We start from the raw sequence: 24,999 nt of genomic DNA on the forward strand, positions 1-24,999 counted from the left end.
ATATCTCTCAGCCTTTGAACACAAGGAATTTGGATAAAGATAAAAATAATGGTGGAGGTGGGGTGGGGGAAAGCCCAGGAATTTTTTTTAAATGATGCACTCATAAACTTTTAAAATTACTTGAATATAAAGTTGTATGCTAGCATACATTTTCTGAAGGATAAGAAGAAGTCTGAAACCAAAATATATGCTATTATTTAGTGGTTCCAGTACTGAATGATTTGCAAGAAAACCACAAATGATATGAGGAGCAGACAAAAAAAAATGAGTGAAAAACTTAGACATTCTATGAAAATCTGGACAGTTGGGATTTGTGCTCCTTTGCTGCTCCCTTGTCATCTTGTCATTGTTTTCCAAAGAGGATCAGTCAATCTGTAGAGTTACCATGGCTCTGCCAATAGCACTGTACTCTCCGTGACAGCAGGTGTGGTTAGTAATAGCTGCTCCGGTGTAACAACCTTGGCTTTATGCAGATATGGTACAGGTGCATTCCTCTCAACAGCAACACAGCATTTACCACGGGACTGGCCAAATGGCAATAACATCTGAATGTTTTCTAAATAGGGGACATTATGCAGACAGTGAAAAGAAAATCAAGATTTTTGGCATAAATACTGATGCCCAGAAATGGCATCTTCACACACCAATCGCAAACTAATAAAATACTTTTATGTAAAGTCAAACACAATTGTCTAGTCAAAAAAATAGTGGCATACATGTTTCTTATTAAAAACAAAAGTACAAACAGAAATAACTTTCTGTAGTGACAACCAAAGAGTGGGGGGTGACACACAAAATAACCAGAGGAACGTGAGCACTTCAAAGGAGACCAACTTTATTCACAAACAGTTAAGCACTTTCCTCTCCACTACAGAGACTTCCTCAGAACAAGAATCACAACCTTACCCAACCAAGTTAAATACACCCATATATTATTCAATTAAGCAACAATTAAAATCCTTAAAGCAATATCAAACTTCCAATGTTAACATAGTTCACCACATTGTTTTAAAAACAAGATTTAAACAAAATGTTACATTGGTTTATGTTAAAAATGTGTTTACATAAATTGACAAACCAAAAACAAATTTTTAAAAAGTTTTTTTTTAAAACCTAAGTTCTTGAATAAACTAACCTGAAATTTGGTCAATTTTAAGAATGCTAGCAATACTAATGGTTTCATTAATGCCTGGAAATCTAGAGGCATCCATAAACAATTGCCATTTTAATTCCATTACATCCAAGTGCACATCCAAAATATCCCCTTTTTCATCCACATTGAGGTGTTGCAAGACCAAAAATTTGAAACAATATGTGGTATGTTCGCTTATGTGCCCATATAGTGCACTGGTTACCCTACCATGCTTAATGTCACCTAAATGTTCTCCCATTCTAATTTTCAATGTCCTACTAGTTTTACCTATATAGAAAATGGGACATTTCTGACATTTAGCCATATAAATCACCCTTTTACTATTACAATTGTAGTGGCCCCCAATATGCAACCTATATCCATTAATTTTCACATAATCCCCAGTTTCAAATATGTGTGGACAAAAAGAACAAGCATTACATTTAAAATTACCCACTCATCTATTTGTCTTGTGTGTAGGTCTAACCCCCTCAGTAATGTTCTTAATACATTTATCTCTTCTAAAAACGTACTTGGGGTGTTTTCCAACTTTATAACCTATACCTGCATCACACTTCAAGAAATCCCAGTGGTCATTTGACACCTCAATGATGGAGTTAGCCATCCCATTATATGTTAGCACTAAAGACAAGTTAAAATCCTCCTTTACTTTCCTACAACTATTATTTCTAACAAATCCAAAGGCCAAAATTGGTTTGTATACCCCATGCCTGTGCTTAAAAATAACCTCTTTATTTAAATTTTCCAAAAGCCAGCCAGGATATCCCCTTTGCTTGAACATTTTACAAATAAAATCCAACTCAATCAAAAAATCAGCTTCTGAACTAACCATCCTAGCTGCCCTTATCAATTGGCCTTTTACCACTCCTTTTTTTCTGATAATCAGGGTGGCAACTCCCATAATCTAAAAACGAATTCGAAAAGGTTTTTTTTCCTATGTATTTTAGTTAAAGAAATTTCCCGGAATAATCAATGGTTAAATCAACATCTAAGTAAATAATGTGTTCGTTGTTGTATTCAAAAGTGAATTTGAAAAACTCTACAGTTCTATTAATATATACTAAAAATTCATTAAGACTATCCTCGGTCCCTTTCCAAATCAGGAATAAATCGTCCAGGAATCTGGTGTAGTGTGTGATTTGGTCCCTGTACTGGCTATTGAATAAGTACTCCTGTTCCCAGTATGACATTATCAAATTGGCAAAAATGGGGGCACAAGTGGCCCATTGCTACTCCTTTAACTTGCTTATAATATATCCCTTCAAACCATAGGTAATTCTTTTTAAACACTAAATCCATTAAAACAATTATTTTATTGATCTCATCTTGATCAAACATTTTGGTTTTATATAGCTGTTGTTCCAACCAAACAGTCCCTATATCTTGGGGAATAACTGAAAACAGGTTTACTACATCAATAGTAACCAGAAAAAACTCATTTGTTAGATCAAAACCATTTAACTTATTAATGAAATGCCAGGAGTCCTTACTAATATAATCAAAGAAAGCCAAAGCTTTTTGCATCAAGCCATCCAAGTACTTGGAAATAAAATGAGTTTTACTTCTTTTACCATCCACTATGGGCCGAAATTTCACATTAACCAAGCCTTTGTGTATCTTAGGTATCCCATATATATTTGGCACCCTAAGATACTCATTTTTAAGGTAATGGTACTCATCTACATTGATTTGGCCCTGAAAGACCATGTCATCCAAAGCCAAATTGATCTTTCTGTATGCCTCCATAATTTTAATAAAAGAACTTTCATGATATGAATCCTCCATTAATATATTACTCATACTGTCCAAATAATCACCTCTCTCCATGACCACCACCCCACTGCCCTTGTCAGGCTTCATAAATCTATTGGTGGGGTCTTTGACTAAATGGAGCATGAGTTGCTTTTCTTCCTCTGTTACATTCAAATAATCAGCCTGTGTATTGTACCTACACCTTTTCCTTATTTCTGTTTCACAACTTTTTTCAAACAATTCCACCATTTTATTTAAAGGCGGATTAAAAGTACTAGGCTTTTTACATTTTCTTTTTAATTGTCCCCCCATATTTGTGTCATGCCCAAACCAAATTTTTAAGTTTAATTTTCTTGTGTATTTCTTTAAATCAATAAGGGACTCCACCAAATTTCCTTTTCTACAGGGGACAAATGTGAATCCTTTTGCTAAGAAATCCTCGTGCTCCGCTTTAATTTCCATTTTTGAATTGTTGTAAATTTTAAAATCCCCTTTGGTATTAATCAATATCTTGGGGCCCACCATGTTAAACTCAAGTTGTTTATCCAAGCAGTCCACCAGTATGTTTAACATTTCGTCACCCTGATTGACGGTGCTTTTAGTTAATGCCATATAATAACAACTTGTTTCATTGCCAGTTGCCAACCCAGGCTCATTAAAAACCTGTTCTATAACATTTAAATAGTTTCAAACGGCAATGTCAGACAAAACCCCCTGGCTAGTGTCAGAATAAACAGATAATTCCATAAGAGTGTTGTCAAATTCCTGACCACCACGCTTATGTTTTTCTTTACCAACATTGTGTCCAACCTCCCAGCCCTCTAAGTCAGGATCCATTGCCATGGGACTGCCATCGCTCCCATTTTTACTGTTTAATTTTTCATTCTCAATGCCATAGGTACCACAATCAGTTCTGTTAACACAACCAACAAAAGTCTCACACTCCATAACCCCCCCTCTCAAAGATAAAATTGGATAAATCGCTATGCATTTGGCCATTAGCATTTCCGATTACATTTGTTTTAACATTGTGTATGTCAGGATTTTCGGTCACTTCATAACGAATACATTCCCCCCATTTAATGGATGAATCAGCACACAATTCAACATGTCAAATGCTGTACCCGTATTGTTTGCGGTGTTAATAGCAGCAATATTCATATCAAAAACAGTACCTTCAAGTTCGGCAAATTTCTCATTTGTATGACCCACTCCATTTGTGTTAAATTCTTTGTTGATGTCCCCCAGTTGGAGCCACATGCTCACTATTACCACCACTGCAACTCAAAAAACCTAAAGGTGGCAGCACCAGATTTTTGCCATATTTTAGTAGTTTTTTGTCCTTGGGCCCTTAGGCCTCACCCCCTGTACCAACTCTTGTTGCCGAACCCTACCAGAACTTGAAAAAGAAGACGAAGAAGCATTTGTTGTGTTTCCCTTGTCTCTAAGGTGATCCGATCACCTTACTTCTTCTTGGGTAACTGCTGAATACGTACGTTGCAATCTCCCTCGCTAGCGGTTAGATTCTTCACTCGTCAGTACCTCTTCATTACCGGCATCCAGACTCCGCCCCCTGCTGATCAAACCCTCTGGAAAAAGGATACACATGGTCCTGTTGATATTCTTTTAAATCTTTTTTAACTTGTTCTCCTTTCGTGCATACATTGTATTACAAATGGAATTGATTTGAACATGAATGTTTTGATATAAAGGAAGCTTTTTTGCATTGTTGAACTCATTATCAGCCTTAATAGACTGGTCTAAACCCTCCAATTCTTTTACAATATTGTCCATTTTGATTCTATTATATTTAATCATGAGTGCCATAAGATCAAGTCCTGCCCTATCAAACAAGGAATGCACATCATTTAAAAAGTCCTTGTTGGCCTTTACCCCATTAGGATATCTCCACATTCTTAAACCACGGGGCACCTGTTTTAGTTCAATGATCTTGTTTAAATATGCATTCTCAAGCTGCAGTTTCTTAAACACCAGCAAATTGTTTTCAAAATGTTTCAGCTTTTCACCTAAACTGGACTGTTGTTCAGCGGCAGTATATTCTCCATGACCACCAAAAAAAAAATTGGTTTTCTTTCCATTTGTTCAAAAACCCACTAGAAAAATTAATAAAACTTTGTACTCCCTTAGGAATGTTTTGCATAAATTCATTATTTTTGATATGTCCACTCACCTGACTCCCCTCTATTTCAGGGGGCCCCTCCGACTGCAAATCAATGAAGCTTGGGGTTGGTTGGGTTAAAGGGATGCCCAAGCTCCCAAAAGAAACACCACCAGCTGGTCTCTCCATCAGACCTTTGATTTGAGTTGTATGTTCTCCCAACTGTTCATTAATTTGTTGTAGTAATTTAAAAATGTCCTGATTGGAAATGTGCTCGTCCACCCTCCTGCAGGTACCAAACCAGTAGAACTAAAACTCAGCAAACCACAGAAAAACCAGAAGAACGTGAGCACTCCAAAGGGCACCAACTTTATTCACAAACAGTTAAGCACTTTCTTCTCCACTACAGAGACTTCCTCAGAACAAAAATCACAACCTTACCCAACCAAGTTATATACACCCATTACCAAAACACACTCCAGTACTGAATGATTTGCAAGAAAACCACAAATGATATGAGGAGCAGACAAAAAAAAGAGTGAAAAACTTAGACATTCTATGAAAATCTGGACAGTTGGGATTTGTGCTCCCTTGCTACTCCCTTGTCATCTTGTCATTGTTTTCCAAAGAGGATCAATCAATCTGTAGAGTTACCATGGCTCTGCCAATAGCACTGTACTCTCCGTGACAGCAGGTGTGGTTAGTAATAGCTGCTCCGGTGTAACAACCTTGGCTTTATGCAGATATGGTACAGGTGCATTCCTCTCAACAGCAACACAGCATTTACCATGGGACTGGCCAAATGGCAATAACATCTGAATGTTTTCTAAATAGGGGACATTATGCAGGCAGTGAAAAGAAAATCAAGATTTTTGGCATAAATACTGATGCCCAGAAATGGCATCTTCACACACCAATCGCAAACTAATAAAATACTTTTATGTAAAGTCAAACACAATTGTCTAGTCAAAAAATTAGTGGCATACATGTTTCTTATTAAAAACAAAAGTACAAACAGAAATAACTTTCTGTAGTGGCAACCAAAGAGTGGGGGGTGACACACAATATACCATCTTTATTTCAAATTTTAAGAGTCTCTTAAAAACAGAAAGTCTATCAAACACAATCTAATAATTCACTTCTGGGAAGTAATTAATGTCCACATTGCATTGGTGCTTCCAAGTAACTCTATTCTCTCTGGATTCCTTTGTAGGAAGCTGCCTTGGATTTCTAAACTGTAATCTATAGTGATTCTTTTGGTATTGTAGCACACTACCTAGAACTGAGGTTCCATGGGAAGCTGTCCTGTTTACGATACATCACTTTCACTATAACTTGGTAAGGCTACAGTCTTCTTCTAATACAGCACCTCTCAACTGTACAGATTTTCAAAGAATGTCCAGATTTTTGCTTCATATTTTGTCCGTTTTTCATAAAATTGTTGTTTTCTTGCGAATTAGTAGCAAATTATTAAAGACTGAAGTTAGAAAATAATGACAGACATTTGAGTTTCAGACTTCATACCCTTCAGAAAATTCATGCTAATGCAAAACCTGATATTCTATCAAATTTCTGTTTGTAAAAGGAATATTTAGAAATTGTACCTATTTTTGGACCTTTGTCCCACTTTTATTTGTGGCTTTGTCCAAATTTTTTGATCTAAGAGGTTGAGAGGTATGCACTGCATGTAAATGTCTAAAGGGTAATTGGTTCTACTAACTGAGCTAAGCAGTAATCCTCTCTAATACACACTGGTACCTGGCAATTTAAAGCAACAGAGTAATGCAGAATGGTGCCTGATTGTTTAAAGCAAAAGCTTAGTTAAAAACCTAATTAACAATGTTTATATAGCATTTTCGGAAGTCATTCTTTTGACATTTCTGAATAATATTTTCTTCATTTTATAACAAACAAACTTGATTCTGTCATGAACCAGCAATAAACATATACGCAGACATACACATGTACATGGGCGCACATGCGCACACACACCCACACACACACACACACACACACACACACACACACACACACACACACACACTTTGCAGAAGAAAGCAAGAAGAAGCAATGAATATCTTTGAGGAAAATCTGAACAGATGACATGTACAATCAAATTACCTATTATTCGTCATCCCAATTTTGTGTGCAGAATAAGATCTAATATGTGAAACTCCTTCAGTAAGAAAAAGGGATAGAATCACTTGGATAACCTCATCATGAAGCTAATGATAAAAGCAGGAAAAACATTACAAAGTGCTTGAAACAAAGGCTGTAAAATTTTATAGATTAGGAACAAATTACAATGACCCGAATTGTAAATCAACTGTGACCTACAGTAAAAGAGTGAAAGGGTAAACAGTGTGTGGTGACCAGTATGCTTTTATTAACCACTGCATTATACAGTACTATACTTAATTTTGCAAAACTACATCAACATTTTTTGAACAGTGCTCATATTTCCTTACCTGCTACTGTGTAACCAGTTTATTACATACAACCTCAAGCCATGAAAATTTGAATGCATGCCAAACACCAGATAATATACTCCAGGAAAATGCATCATTGTGAAGAACTGTCAACTTTCAAATGCCATATAGCCTTAAAGCACAAAACTGGAAATGCTAGTATTCAGACTGAGAGAACACAGTAAGCTTTACCTCTATGACTTCACTACATTTTTTTTTAATTTTAGAACAGCTGATTAATTCTAGGGAGGTCACCCAAGTTAGGAAATTCAGACTTCTGAAAGCCTAAGAGTATTGCTTAACTTAAAATTTTAGTAGATGTATTTCAGAATTAATGATAATTTCCAGATCTTCATAGATGATTTTATTCTTTTTTCATTTCACAGAATCATACGCTGCTGTACTTAACTGAGTTCATATATTTTTGTTCTGTTTTGTTTTTGCCCACCTTTTTCTTTCTCTCTCTATCGCTCCCTCTCACTCTCTTACTTACACCCTTTCTTTTTCACTATAACTCAAAAGAAAGTACAGTCCATTTTATTAACTGATAGGGCAGGGGTAATAATTTCAATGATCACCATGTTAATGAAATGCCCTTTCAGTTCATAGCAATTTGCTACTCTAAATATTACTGATTTGAAATATAAAACATTTATTTGAACACATGGCTTTTCTTTATACATACATTTTAAAGAATAATCATAGAATAAAAATTGACTTCAGAAAGAAAACAATAATATATAACATTCAGTCAAAAAGCCTGGCCATTCCTGTGGCAATGAGCAATGAAGCCCTGAATAAGAACCTGCCAGCCTGTCTTTGCCTAGCAGTATAGGCAATGGAGGGACCCGGCAAGGATGTATTAGTGTATTAGGTAGAACAGGTCAGGAAGGCTATAGAGGTGGATCTGACACTACTGCTCCAGGTAGTTGACATCTGTGGGAGCACATAGGCCATTTTCTGTGACTAGGGAGATATCACAAGTCTGTTGTCACATACTGAGAGAGGTTAGGCAAGGACATCCTTATGACCAGCATTTGCTCTGTTGTCAAATGCAAGACTCACTCCTCATAAATGGGCAGATATTTTTTTTTGTACAAAAATGAATTAGTGGCCATAGGTCTCTTGCCTAGACTGTTGAATGCCCCCCCCCCCCCGAAGGAAAGAATAAGCTGATAGAGCACAGCAAGTAAATAAGTAAATAAATGGGCAAATCCTGCAGAATATGGTGTAAAGATTTAGGCAGAAACCTATTCAATGACATGTTTAGTATCAAAATGATGCATAAAGATTATTGAAGAATGTATAACTGAGAGTGTCAAAAACTGTATATTTAAAAAAAAAAAAACATTATTTTGATTAGCAAAGCAATAGTGAGTTAAAAGTGAAGAAAATATTTAAATTGAGCTTGGGTCAGACAAAAAAATGAACAGGCCACAAAAGATAAGTTCAAGCACTGACTGGAGAGGTTGAATAAAACAGTTATCGTTTATTCATTGAGTCTGTTTTCATTAAAGCATGCACAAATATTTTATGTGAGCAAAGCCCTTACATTATATTACTTATATTACTTATATCAAACTCCAAGATTGCACACACTGGTGTTACATTATAAATTATGATTTTTTTCTGTATATTTAATGGATTTTGCTTGAGTTTTCAAAGTCTATATGATGACAGACAAAAATAATAAGAAGCAATACCAATACAATATGTTATAAAAATTACTGACTAGTGCTTTCATTTTACTAACTTGGATGGGGATGATTCAGAAAACAGGTGAAGACTATCTGTGTTACACAAGTCCCAAATGTTATTGACATTTGTAGGTACAGCTAAAAGGGTGATGTGTAGTAGTGAGAAATAGGAAGAATTCCCATTATTATCCATTATTCCAATCTATACATCCATGATTACAGAAGCAAGCACTTGTTTATCTACTGTTTAAATATTCCTGCATAACCAAGATGCAGCAGGTATGTGGCAATGTGTGTTTTGTGTTGTCTGCCAGAAGAACCAATATCAGACCTTTATCCAATACCCTTCTCTCACATCAACATTCGGTTACTATTACCATCGTTACACAATCTCTTCACCCACACAGATTAATTACCCATAGTTCCTTAACAGCTACAGTGCTCTCCAGAAGTCCCTGGTCTCATACAAATGCTGTAAGTTACTTTGGAGGCAGTACAGTTAATCTTCATATGCCAGCATTCACCATCTCCTCCAAATACTTCAAAATATATTAGGTATTTGTTTCATAGTTTCCATTCTGCAAATACACTCGATCCTTTTAGGGCCACAATGCCCATTTTTACTGGTGCAGGAGTTCCACCTCCAAATGTCACAAACTATATTTAATTTCTATTACATATGATCTTTTGCAGTTAACAGCAGCCATAAAAAGGACAAAAAAAAATGTTATTGTCCAGGTACACTTACTTGGACCTCTCTGTATTTAAAACAGTTAATCCTAATACCTCTGTGCCTATTTAAAATTTCAGATGTGCATGTGATATATTGAAGACATATTACGTTAAAGCCACCTGAGGATGAAGAAGTTGGGTGGAATATCAACATATGACAATTCTTTTGACAATATGAGGAAGCAGAGCTTGCAAATCCAGTTTGTACTAATGCATGTTGAGTCATATTTTGGTCCACCCACATCATCAAATTGTCTTTCAAAGCTAGCATTGCCAATTTATATACCTTTAATAACATTGACTAGCCTGAAGGAATTTCTTGTGCTAATAAAAGGTCAAGGTACATTCAAAGCTAAATATGATGCAGCAAGGCAAGTTACAGAAGAGTGTGCTCACATGTTTTAATGTGTGAAATTAAACAAAAAGTAGAAATCTTGAATGTTATGGCTTGAATACAGACTGAAATATACATATCAGTATAAGATGATCTGATAAAGTAAGGTCTGACCACTGTTATAATAAATGTATGTCACCTTCATGTACTGGTGATGACCTGAAAAGTGCTCTGAATAATTACGCAAGCTTGAGAGAATTGTCTAAAGAGGACGTCAGCTGACTGCCCACATGCCTAATCTTTGCAGTTAATAAGAGAATGTAAACATATAGCACACTGCAGAAATCTCTGCTGTGGACCACGGTGGTATTACTAAATCCTCCATCATATATTTTAAGTCTGTTCTGTACAGTCTACCATTAGCTGACAGTATGGCAGTATTACTTATTCAGATATACGTTAAAAGGTCTATACCTCAGTAGAAAAAGTTTTTTTTGCAAAATTATTTTATGACAAGAATCTGAATTTTAACTGTACCACTTTCATTCATTGATAAAAATTATATTTTAAAATTTGTGTGACAGATACTAAAAAGCTATAAAAATTCTGATGCTGTGTTTATACTAACAAATGCAAGTTCATAGTTTTTATTTTTCCGACACTTAGCTTGAAGCTTTTTTGAGAATGTCACTAATGAGAATGTCATCAATGCAGTAGCTGTTCATTGAAACCGAAAAATATATTGTTTCATTTTGACACCACATATTGTGTGCCTCTTCAGGCAGCTCTTTAGAAGGATAAAAAAATATTGTGAACCAGATAACTAAGTTCCAATAGTGGTTAAGATGCTGGAAAAGCCTATCATGGGAGGGTAGGAGAGAACAGTCAAAGCTGGCTCATGAACCCTATCACTTGTGGCTACTGCCTGTGCCCTTTCACTCGGTCATTCTTAATCTTCATTTACATCCATTCTCCTTCCCTTTAGTCAATAAAACATGTCCATATTATAAAGTCAGCTTTTCTTCTTTTGCACAAAGGTGCACTGGCAAAGCACTCCTAGCATTTCTTCAAATGGCAACTATCAATTGTCTTTGCCATTTTATTAATTCACATTGCTACATACCTGGATCCCAATGGCTTGTGTAACACAAGACTGTCTCAATAATCTCCCAAGTCTACCTATTTAATACGCAAGCATTCTGATAGCCTTCCTCAATAGTCTGTTATACTATGCAACATGATTCAGCTTAAAACTGAATACAATACCCAGGGTCCATTTTCCCCCATCCTACCCAGTTATGTTGATCCTTGCATGCATGGTTTTGTTCAGTCGACTTCATAAAGTAAATAACTTTGTACATTCTGCATTAAAACTCATCTGATACTTATCCATTTTACTTGCTATGTACAGCTTTCACATAGCTTAAGATGATTTTTGCTGCCCATCTAAATCTTCATTTTGCACATGATTGCACTATGAGTAAATTCTCCACAACTCCACACTGTGCTTACTTAGTTTTTTTTACATTGTTCTGGATCTACTTTATATCAAAAATCATTTAACACTTATCCACCCTCACTGCAGGCCAGGGATCAAATCAACAAGAGAAGAAGAGCAGCACTGCTGAAACTGAATTCATCCTCAAGTCTTGGTGAGTACTTTCACATGGTGCACTCTGTTTTTACAAAATCCCACCTTGCTAACAATGATATATAGACTGCATTCTATATTTTATGAAGAAAGGTAGGTCAAAAACTAAACAAAAAGACTGGATGCACAGGTTCTAGTATAAAAAATACCTACTCTAGGCATACACAGTAGGGTCACGACTGGAAAAAAGGCAGGGTAGAATCCTCAAAATGTGAAATATCCTTACTACAGAGCTAGGCCATACCCCCCACCCCAAGAAGAAGAAATATGAATTCCACAAAAGATAATAGCAAAAAATGATAGGCTTAGCAGGAGGCACAGATACAATAAAGTTGATTGAGGATAAGAAAAATATTATACATTGTCTACTATGCAATAAGTCCAGAATTTCCAAAATATGATATTTAGCAAGAGCAAGGTAGAAATTGCAACAAACAAACAGTAAAAACTACAAATAAAATGTTAAGCTCTTTAATACAACAATTAAGATGAAAATAATATGTGTCACACCCACTGCATTATCTGGAAAAACGTGATTGGTGGCATACTATAGACAATGAACAACACCCAGGCATTATCAAAATACATGAAAATAAAGTGTGGACTTGAGTAAGAAAAATATACGGTATAATATTTATGCTAAAAAGAAAACTGTGTTAACAATATGGCCACTGTAGCTCCAAAGATATTTGAAGAGATATACAGGAAAATAATTCTGAGCATGTTAAATTTTATAAAGGAAATAATTAAAAAAAAAAAAAAAAAAAAAAAAGGAAATGCATTGTAAACAGAATGTTTAGTGGCGCAGACAATCAAAAAACAGAAAAGGAAGTGCTAGACTAACTGAAAAGTGAAGGGTTTAGCGTGGAAACTCCGATCTAGACAATATGACAGCATGAAACAATGCATCCAGGGGAGACCTGCATAGAGGTTATGTGAGAATGTGAAATTCTGGAACTTTCAGCAGAGAAGGACAAGGCAAATAATAGCAAAAAAATATATGTCCACACCCTGGCGTAAAAAAATGCATCATAAACATGTAGGGAGGGAGTGGCTACTGCAGCAGTAATCATTCCAGCATCTACTGTTTTGGTGAGTTCATATTAAACAACTGTACTATGCTCTTCAGATTAATCACTGCTGCAGTAGGCTTAGCTATATGGGTAGACCACCATAGCTAGCTTTATTTGGGATGTCAAAAGAGTAGGGTCCAGGAGTTCCTTGAGAATGGTCCTAGCAAAGCATGATCTAGACCTAGAAAAGGAATCCAGTTTATAGTGCTTATATATACAGATGACTAAGTAACATCTTCTGGAATACTTCTGGAATCCAGCCCTTTCCAAAGAGCCATATATGAAAACAATGTCCTTGTAGAGTAAGCCTTGTCCCTGGCTGAAATAAATTGATTATGGTGATTATAACAAAAGGTAATTATTCAACCATTTGGAAATAGTCTGATTTGACAACTGTTGTCCATTCTTCTTACCTTCACAAGAATTAAACAATTGATCCAGTGATCTGAAAGATTTAGTTCTGTCAAGATTGTACCTCAGCTGTCTGTTGACATCCAAGATATGGAATATCCTTTCTCCCTCATTTTTAGGGAAAGAAAATAGGAAGGTGGATAGATTAAGTTAAAGTAAACTTGGGTTCCGCTTTAGGCATAAAAGAAGGAATAGTTCTCAAGTAAATGCTGGTCTTGTGGAAAATGAAGTAAGGTTGACTCACCATCAGAGCTTGCAACTCACATACCCTTCTGCAGAGGTCAGTGCAATCAATAAAACTGTTTTCCATGTTAAGAGCCTCAAGTCAGCCAGATTAGCTGGTTAAAATGAAAAAAGTGTTTATTTCTCTAACACAAAAAAGGACGGGCCAGCAATTTACTTGGAGGCTTCTTATGCAACATCCCTTTTAAAAACATTTTGACATGTGACTGCATGAGAGAGGAGGATCCATGGGCAGATATGCTGAAATGGCCAAGAAATTAACCTTGATATAGAAACAAGAAAGGTCATAGGATAGCAACTCACACAAATACTGTAAAACCAGAGGACAACTAGCTCTGAATTGGTGCTGGTTATGTTCTTGACACCAGTTAGAAAACCTTTTCCATTTCCTAATATGTGATTTTCTAGTTGTGGGCTTTCTTGCCTCCATTACTACCTGCTGCACATCCTCAGAAAACAGGTGCCAAAAAGGAATTAAGACCCTATCATCCAGGCAGTCATTTGAAGATTATTGATTCAGGGGTGTACCAAACATCCATGTTCTTGTGTGAGTAGATCCATTCTATGAGAAAGCTTGTGGTATTTGCCCCTGACCATTTCCAAAAGAAGGAAGATCCATGGTTGCCTGGGCCAGAAGGGAGTCACCACAATGACCTCAGTGGATTCCTTCTGAATCTTCAGAAGTACCCTGGATATTAGTGGAACGGGTGGAAAACAATACAGAAACATTCCTGTCCAAACAAGAGAAAAGGCCTCTGCCTTTCAGGCCTCCTTGCATGGAGTCCTGGAATAGAATATTGCCAGTTGATTGTTCAGAAAGGAGGCAAAGAGATCTACTTGAGGAATTCCCCACAGATGGATAAAATTTTGGAAGACCTCTGGATCTAATTTCCATTTGTGAGAGTTTACCCTGGTCCAGCTCAGTTTGTCTGCCACACAATTTTGTTCTGATAGAATGTCTTTAGAGTGAGATTGTTCTGTGAAGTTATAACCCATGCCAACATGGCTAGTCAGCAAAGGGGGTACAACCTAGGTCCCTTTTGCTTGTTGATATGTGTTATTGTCTGTTACCACCTGAAGAGGTCCCAGAGACAAAAGATGGTTAGGAGAATTGAGTGCCTTGATCAGGGCAAGCATCTCCCTGATATTTATATGTCTGCATCTGTCCTTAATGTCCAATGTACACTTTTATCTCTACTAAAACTGCTCCACAAGCACACTCTGAAGCATCTGTGGTGACTGACTGGTTTGGAGCAGGGAGTGAGAAGGGAAGACCTTGATTTAAGTATGTCTGTTGTCTCCACCAATGATTTATCTTCTGATAAACACCACTACTGGGATATGAAAAGATAAAGGGTGTTGATGTTTGGACCAAAGACATTTCAGATACCACTCTATTTTTCTCATGTGGAGTCTTGCCAGGGGTATCATGAGAATCATAGATCCCATGAGACCCAAACTCCTGAGGTATTCCTTCACAGTGAATGAGGTCTGAGTGGAAGACCTTAGAAATAGATCTAAAAATAAAGATCTATTTGTTCCTTTAAAAGAAAAATTATTTGAACTGAGGTGTCTATTTGACACCCCAGGAACACAATCCTGTTTGAGGGAGTCAAGAAAGACTTTTGAATGTTCTCTTGAAATCCCAGCTTGTGCAAGAGATCTCTCACTCAAGAAAAAGACAGCCTCCTGATATTTTGAAAAATAATCTGCAACGAGAAGCAAGTCATCTAAAGACAGAAAAATGGGGCTACCCTGTAGCCTGCAATGAGCTATAACTGCTGCTAGACACTTTGTGAATACACTTGATGTAGTGGACAGTCCAACAGGTAAGGCAGAGAACTGATAATGTGATCCAGACACACAAAACTTAAGAAATGTCTGAAATTTGAATGAATAAGATAATGACAATACATTTCTTTTATTTCTATAATCATTAGGAAACTTGAAAGAGGAATAAGAGTCAACAGGTAGTTAACTGACTTCATTCAGAATTTGGGCACTATCACAAACAGGTTTAGGAAAAAAGGATCCAGAAGGGCCATCCTTTAATAAAACCCTTCCCCACCTGGGAAGGAGGAACTGGTTTTATCACTTATTAGGACAGTGTGTGAGGAAGAACATGTGGAAACAAAACAGTCTGATCTGCAGGATGAGGAATGGCCCTCTGGAAAGGAGGAATTTCCTCACATTGCTATCTGTAACCCTGATGAATGATTTTCAGAACCCATTTGTCTGAAACAATATGTTGGCAAAGAGAAAAAAATTAGAGATTCAAACTTACTGGGAGAGAAAGATGGCCAGGTTAGGAGGGGTCACAAGGTCATTCAGACTTGTTGGAGTGTTCTTATTTTGGTGAGGTTTGAGACTTCTTTTTGGAACCTCTTTGCCACTTTTTCTTAAATGTCTGTTTACCTGAATTCTTTTGAGACTGTTTATTCTGTGTTTTTTTATTTGCTGGATGAGGAGAAGGAAAATCCCTTGGACTATTTAGAAAAGGAGGGGTGAAATTCTTAGAGATTGTCTGAATCAGCTTGCTCCTTTCATTACACTTTTTGATCACCTCTGCAGCAGAGGGGACAAGCACTAAATCTCTACCCAAAGGAGAATTTAAAATTTTATTTTTAGCATCATCTGGAAGGTTCTGAGAAGGAAGATGAGCAAACCTCCTTAAAATCATACCAGTCACCATAGCCCTGGAAGAAGTATCAACACACTGCAAAAAAGAGTAGTGACCTATGCAATATAAGAAACTGAAGTTATTTATAGCAGATTTTTCTTCAAGAGAAAACTGTAGATAAAACATGTGCCATACTTTCACAATGTATTAGAATAAACTTTAACATATGAGACTGACACTTTATAATTCTGAAATTCAAAGTTGCAGAAGTATACACTTTTTCCCATATGTATCAATAATTTTCCCATCCTTAGAAATAGTAGGACTGGAAATAAAAAAATTGATTATACACAGAGGATTCAAGGCTATAACTGCTGGGTCAGGTTTGGGAATAGTGTATAAAAAATTTAAAAGACTGAGCAACTTTATACATCCTATCTTCCTTTTTAGGGACAGCTGTCTGACTATCAGGAAAATTGCAGGCAGTAAGACATGCATCATCTAAAGCAGACAGGACAGCAGGAATGAGTGTAGGTTCTGAAAAACCTTCTGTAACAACTTATAGTATTTTTGAGGGACTGAGAAACCTCAGTGTTCTCCCACTGAAAACAATGGGATATTCTAGCCAGACCTCTCAACTGTCCTGAATAACTCGGTTTTTACCGTGTTTTGGGGTCCCAATAATGGGGTGCCACGATTCCAGATTGGCACCCCATTATTTCCGATTTTTCGGATCTATTTTTAAAATTTTTGCACTTTCGGAGGTGATGTAATCACGTGCGCGATGACGTCAGCTCCATCAGCATTCCGCGCATCTGTTTGAACAGGGCTGCCATTTTCATCAAAGATTTATCCATGCTCACATCTAAAATTTACTTCTGCCGGTCAGGCAGAACACAGGATTTACTTTACTTTCTGCCATTCGGGCAGAGGACTGCCAGAGCAATGCTATTTTTCACTTTACATGCACTTGTCGGTTTGTAGATTTTGTAGCGTTTCACCTAACTGAGCTTCAGTAATTTCATTCTTTTGCATTTGTTAAAGTGAATGAATGTGTGCATCACTGACATCAGCAGACAAGAGAAAGGGTTATGTCAGAAGTAACATAAAACAGTAAGTAACACTTTTTTCTACACTCCTGTTTTGGGAGCTATTTCATAGCAGGCATAGTCGTATGGTAGTACATTCCACAAACTACTTTCAAAAATGCGATTACTGTCAAAACAACTGGAAGCAGTTAGTTTATATATAAACATAACAATGTACAAAATAATATTGTAGTTTGTATCAAAACTGATGCCAGAGGAATAAATGCAGTACACAATAACATTTGCCTGAAATGTCTTACTAATATTAAGTAAACTATATTATTTAATGTTTAAACATACGACGTGGCATGCATGAGATTTAACTCACATTATTTCCACAATTCTTAGCAGATTTAAGGGAACATGTCTATTCTCAAATAAGTTTCACTAGAAAACAAGAAAAATTTGTTTTTTAATTCATAACTTCTTGTGAATAAGTTCGAAAAATTTAATGCTGAATAACAAAAACAAAAACAAAAGAAAAAAAACAACATGCAGCTGTATCAGAAAGCATTCTATGCCTGTAATTTCAGCTTTGAAACCTGTGATACTGTAGCCTTCAAAAGCCTGATTGCCATAGCCTCAAGCTGATATTTTCACCTTTCCACATGCATATCAAGATTATTTGTAAATGAAATTAATGACTGTGTTCTTGTGGCTGTGTGGGGAAGCTTATTCCACAGTCTTGGAAGGTGATGTGTATTGTGTCTATTCCTTTCTCTGCTACTGCACTTATGGGTTAAGACTGAAATAATCCAATGGGCTCAGTGTTCTACCCCAGTTAATTAATATTATAAATAAATAAATAAATGCTTAATATAAAGTCTCTTTATCGGGTGTTGGTTTCTCAGCAGTGCATTCCAGCCATAGACTTTCTGACAGAACCAGATCAGACATTTCCTTAGAGAACAAAAAGAGGTCACCTATTAATAACTGAAAGAAGCAGAAGAAAGTGATAACCTCTGAAGGTCCTTTGAATAAATTAATTTCTCTGTCCATTTGATATTTCTAGGAATCGTGGTCCTTTTCAAGTTCTTTCATCTGACTTCTTCAAAGTGTACAAAATATAGCATTGTATTCAATAGTGAATCAGACCAATAAGTTATAAAGTGATGCAATGACTTTCTTGTAATGATTAAGCATATGCCTTTTAGATGGGTACAGAATATGGTTTTCTGATGTTGATGAACTCACACTGGTCAGTGTTTAAATATGTAGCAATTCACCTAATTTGAATGATAGATTAGCTCCTACATTCTTTCAAGTTACTGAAGAACAGGAAATTAGCTCTCTAAGTTACGTTTTACAGACAGCAGCAGTGAGCATATTATTAATGGTTATTTGGTCTGGAAGTTAAAATAATACCTTTGTCAGACTGCACAAGTACTATATTGTCTGATGTGCCAGTTCTACAGTTTTATAGACCATCACAAAACTATATTATAATAGATAAAATTGTGAAAGGCATTCAGAAACCATGTAAATGAATCACTTGTATGCCCCTAAGGGGTTATTTGTATATATCCTATGGGCCTCCACAACTGCAATTTTAACGTATCATACAGTGAAGACTCTTGCATTGGCTAGGCTTTTATTTTATTTTATTTTATTTATTTTTTTTTATTTTACATTTGTTTACCAGGAACTTCCAACTGGGATAAAATCCATTTTCAGTGGAGGCCCGGGGTGAAAAGCTCCACATATAGAGATTGTACAAAACTTATACAAGAAATTATACAAAACTTATGCAATAAATTATACAAAAAATATACAAGACATACAGTACACCAGAAATTACATTCTATGCTATTATAGCTGACATTTGTATTATACAATCATCTGATAGAATTCCTTATTGCAGTGTAGACATTGTAGTTTTTCTTGTAGTTTTTAGTGAATGTTTTGTCTGTGTGACTTTCACCTTATTGCTTGGATGTTATTTGGGATATCGTTCAGGCTCTTTAATGCTCATTAACACCAGGCTAGATTTTAAGCTCCATGTTCCTACAGAATAGCCAAATAATCCACTTATCCTGTACTACTGAGGTAAAAAAAAAATAGGCAGAAATATGCATATCTGCAGCTAGTGAGATTTTATTTTATTTACCTGAATGTACCCATAAAGATTTGAAAAGCAAAATGTCATGGGCATTCAGAATCCATGCAGCTAAAAAAAGTATGTTCTTAAGGGGTTATTTGCATTTACAGTATGCTAGGTATTCAGTGCTTACCTGTAAACAATTTTATTCTCACCGATAAATGTGTCACATCTGTACAGCATAATAAGTTGTTTGAAAACAGTTTTGCATCATTGACCTAATCTATGGGGTATTGCTTTGCTATAAATAGTTCTAATTAATCATTTTTAATGCAATATAGGCAGTTTATTCTTCAAGGGCAACAGGCAATTTACTCGTAGATGAAGCAATGAAATTTAAAGTTGTTTGCTAGCAGAAACTTCTTCATTAGTTACAGATATCTTTAATGTGCAATTATTTAGGTGACTTTTACTTCTGCAGAGATTGTGTGCATATTTACTGATACTGGTGGATTGTAGAAGTACTTTGAGTAGACTTTTATGATGGAAATGTTCTGAATTGGGCAGGTTTGTCATTTTTGGTTCATGCATTTTGTTTCATTGCTTACTGGAAACATGTTCAAAACAAATTTAAAACAAACTCTAATAAGTGTACTGTATTATACAAGGAATATAATTTAATGCAGTCAGGAAGGAGTATCAAAGAACACACTTATGTTTTGTGTGCAAGGGGCCTATGATTTGAAGGCATACCAAAGGTAATCTTTATCCGCCAGATGCATTTACTTTGGATGTGGGTTTCAGTGCAGTTTCAGTGAATGGGAGTTTTAAGGGCAGACACGTTTTTTATGCTAAGTCTGTTCATTGTGAGACTGTATTGCTTTATTTAGCAGATGTCTGTTAGTGCTTGTGCTATAAAATATAAAATAAAATCCAAATCATTGTAGAAGTAAAGCAATATGCACATTAGTGTTTATGGTAAATGGGGTTAAATAGCCAAGTAATGGGGACATTGGAATGGCTGTAGGGGGACTCCCGGACGATATTTTCATTGTCTGTTCTTCAGTTTGCTTTTCAAAGTTGGTATCCCACAATTCCACTGGAGTGGGCGGGGTTACATAATTATGCATGTACATTTTATGTTAATCAGCGTACAAATTTGTACCTATTTTTTATGGGCCTTTGTCCAGATTTTTTGATGTTTCCAGGTTGAGAGGTATGATTCTAGTAATAGTATCAAAGAGAAATATTCACAGGCAGAATCAGAAAGTGAGCTCCCTTCTGAGTTTAAATCAGAAATCTGAGGATAAAACCCTGAATCTGTCCCTGTATCTTCCTGGTCAGATTCAGAATCTTGAATCTCTTCAAGAAAGGAGGTATCTCTCTTTCTTTTACTAGACACTACTCTACAAGAAAGATCAATAGCCTGAGTCAAACCCAGAGCCAGTCCCAGTAAACTACTCTATCCAAAGTAATTTGATGAGGGGTACATACATGTTTGGTTTTCTTTTTCTTTTTGCCAGGAAAAATGGGGCCAACTTTGTTACTAATGGCAGTTGCTGCTTCCCCAGGCATGAGCACAGCACTCTGACACAACAGGGAAACCTTCTTTGCTCTATCTCCCATGACCGACAAGAGTGGTTCTCCCTTACTCATTGGGGGGAGCCTAACAGGTGCTACACCACAGGAAACCGAGGTAAAAAATGAGTACTCTGAAATACAACAAATGACCACAGCAGAGTCACTCCTTGTGGCTGAAGCAAATTGTTAGCCTGCTGTGGTGGCAAAAGCTGTTTACTAACTTTTTCTTTTTGGGGCTGGAAGAAGGACCAACCATGAGAGTGACAATGACAATCTGTGCCGTGGTCAAGCCAAAAATGGTACCTCAACCCTGGGGAAAGAAGACAACAAAATCAGCAAAACTACTAATCTGCAAAAACTATGGTGACAATCTGCGCCATGGTCAAGCCAAAAATGGTACCTCTATCCTGGAGAAAGCAGGCAACAATGTCCGCAAAACTACCAAACCACAAAAGTTTATTTATTTAACATTTGTTTACCAGGAAAGCCCAACTGGGACATCAGCCATTTTCAGCAGCGTCCCAGGGAGAAACATTCCAGATGCCATCTTTGGAATGTGGGAAGAAACCCATATAAATGCAAACTTTGCACAGAAGGCATCAGAGCCAAGAATCGAACCAGCAAACCTGTTGCTGTGAGGTGATAATGCCAAACACTGCACCACTGTGTCACCCAACTTTTTTAGGCCACCTTACTTTTTTAACACAAAAAAATGTAGTAAAAAGCACTTTCAAACACTATGGCAGCTCCACAACCTCAAACTAAGCATGATTTCTCCACAGCACATAATTTATCAGTTAGATAACACTACTTTTAAACTGACAGAAGCAATGAGTGTTCCATTTACACGTTACAGTCTCAAGACAATTGATTAAAACACAACACTCCTGTATTTAAAATAACTTCACTGAAGAGGAAAGTAATAAAGCATCAGTAAAAAAATAAGAAAATCAAAGTTTTTTCCTCAAAGAGAACTTATCTGCTGAGATAAGGAAAATACAAGCCAAATTGTCGATCCTCAAAAAACTTAGAGGAGCGTACTCTTCAGCATCAGTTCGGCTCTAAAGGACTTTATGCCCAAACTTTTATTTAGCTCAGCTCAAGCTGCCTGACAGGTTGGGTGCATGGAATATGCCCTGAAGCTTTGGAAGCTGGCCAGCTTTTATATCCTTGGCAGGATATAACCCATGTAGCTAAGGCTACTGCAGCAGTCATCAATATGAAGAGCATCATGCATGACAGTCCAGTTAGAATCACACAGCTAGGGAAAGAACAAAAAACAGAGAGCAAGAAGATGGTTTCAGCCTAGGCTAGAATTATCTAAGCAAAGTCCTGCTTCATTTAATAGAAATGGAGAGGCATATTATGAGAGATGAAAGAAGGAGACTATCCCCTAGATTCAGCAAGAAGCTGTGCAGGAATAAGAATGCTCGTAACATTCCCAACCATCAGGGTAAAAAATCTGGACAAAGCCACAAGGGCAATTGTCCCTACAAAGCCAGAAAGGTGATAGAATAACAAGTCAGCATTAGCATGGATATTTTGAAGGGTACAAGTAAAAAACATAAATACATTTTTTTATATATAGAATAAAGTTTAAGCATAGCTGCACAGGTGTGCCCATTGCTTAGCTACACTTAGCTGAGCTGAAACGGCATGATCAGTTAAAAAGCAATAGACAACCAACATAAGCATAAGTCCAATAGTGCAGTGCTTAGAGTGTCAACCTTGCATGTAGCCATTCATGGTGGTTCAAGTCTCACCAAATCCATTTCCATTTTGTATGTGTAAACATTACAATTTTAATTTGTTGTATATTTATGTAAGAAGTAACTTATTTTTCAACACCAGAGTAGTGTGTTAGGCCCAGATGTGACGTGTCAGTGAAACCCCCATATAATCACAAATGCCCCATACAGTATAGTCACACAAGAATAAATTAATCACAGCACATTGGGGGGTGTCAGGGTAGGTAAATAAATCTATATTATGTAATGAATGATGAATCAATCCCATATAGGTGGTAAACCAATATAATAAAAAATAAGCAATGCTAAGCATTGCACAGCTATGCTGACCAGGTGTAAGCATTGTGTGCATATGAATACTAAGCAATGAATATCCCAGCTAAGTGGATTTGCCCATTTGTAAGCAATGTTGAACCTGTCCCTTTAAGCACTGCCAAACTTAGCTAAGCAGGTTTGCCTGTAGCTTAGCTTAGCTCAGCATTTTAAAAACCATCCAACCATGGCAAAGGGTGGGGATTCAGCCATATTTAAACCCCTGCAGGTGGGAATACAGCTTACAACTGGTTGTAGCTTTCCACTGTAGGCAGTATGGCAAGTGTTGGAGAGGGCATGTGCTTTTAGGCACAGCACTGGTGTATACAGGATTCCAAGGTCATGGTAGGACTCCTGGTAAAAAAACATGACTTGAGACTGCTGCAGGACCAGTACCAGGGCTCCCAATATAAAGCAGAAGCCTGGGAAAGTCTCACCCATGATCTCACCAGTGCCACTGGTATCCCTCAGACTGGATGAGCAGGTCTGGCACCACTATGCCGACTTGAAACAGAGGAAGAGGGAGCTCTTGGAACAGTGGGTCCAAGAAGCAAGAGACAGGGGAGATGTCCTAGCAGTGTGTAAGTATTCATAGCAATAACTGTTTACCAAAGTCCAGCCTGTGTATGTGATGGATAGGTATGCATAAATGTTTCTCTTTTTTCATTACAGCTGCAGCTGATTGGGCTGTGAATCAGGAAGCCCATGCCAGCAGGTTGCAAAGGCTGTGTCGCGAGGCTGGTGCGTAACAATCCTGCTTGTAGTAGTCATACCAAATAAATATAAAGGAGTAAAATGTCACCTGGCAGTATAAAAAATGTGTATGGTTTGTACTGAATAAACCAGACAATATGACAGTAATACTCCCATACAGATCATATTTATATAAAAGTGTAACTGCCTGGACAGGTTGTGTTTATTCTGGTATTGTTTGGCCTTGCATGTTGTATTCACCAAAATCTGATATGTGAATAGTACTGTTGTGTCAAATGTTTCTCACACTGTGCTACATAAAACATTATGTCTAGGAATGTCTGTATAAGAATGTTGCAATTTCAAGGTCAGATTGTACAACCAAGAGAGACTTAGAAAACACTGAATGAAACAACTGCACTTTCTAAATAACTCACTCTGATGAAACACAAATTGTTGTATTTTTAGTACACACAGCCATGGTTCGAAGCCCGGGAGTGGTACTAAGTTGTATCCATAATTTTAACTAGGAATCTGGGAATATGTGTAGAAACAGTCAGGTAGTGTTAACAAACATTCCTCCCACAGGTCTACCAGTTAAAGGAAGTAAAATGCAGCTATAAGACAGTTGAAGTATACACTGTGTACAAACATACCACTGCCAAACCAAGGCCATAGCGATTGTAATAATACCTGTGGAGTAATGATTAGAGCAATGCTCATTAAAGTTGTGAGTACTGCAAGGATATACATGTTGTTAATTGACATTCCCCCCACCATATCTGCAACAATAATCTAAACACACAAATCAATGGGTATGTTTTACACCAAACCTACTGTTGGGGCATATGTCCTATTGTTCAACAAATATTGAAATGTGTTTCTATTAATGTTCCATGTTGAAATACTATCATTGGTGGCCTTTTGCTATCAATGTAACCTGCATGCCATTGTAATGGCCACTGTGGTTCCATATATGCATGTGTTCTGTTTGTTATGCAGCTGGTCCCAAATCTGTTGTTTTGGGTTAATGGGAATATCTATGCATGCTGTTATAACTAATCCTGGATTGTGTTGATTATTACTAACTCACATATGTTCTAAAACTGTAACACCATAGCACATTTGGGAAGGCTGGTCCCAGCGGAACCATCTCTCCCACCTCATCATGCCATGGCACCGGGCCCCAGCACATCTGAGACCCACCCTGGGACCTCCTCGTCCACTGGTCATGCACCACCTTTGGGTGTAACCACCTCAGGGGATGGGGCTCATCTCCCCTTTGG

Source organism: Protopterus annectens, chromosome 4.part1 (genome assembly GCF_019279795.1).
Source record: "Protopterus annectens isolate FY-2018-M chromosome 4.part1, PAN1.0, whole genome shotgun sequence".
Lineage (NCBI taxonomy): Eukaryota > Metazoa > Chordata > Ceratodontiformes > Protopteridae > Protopterus > Protopterus annectens.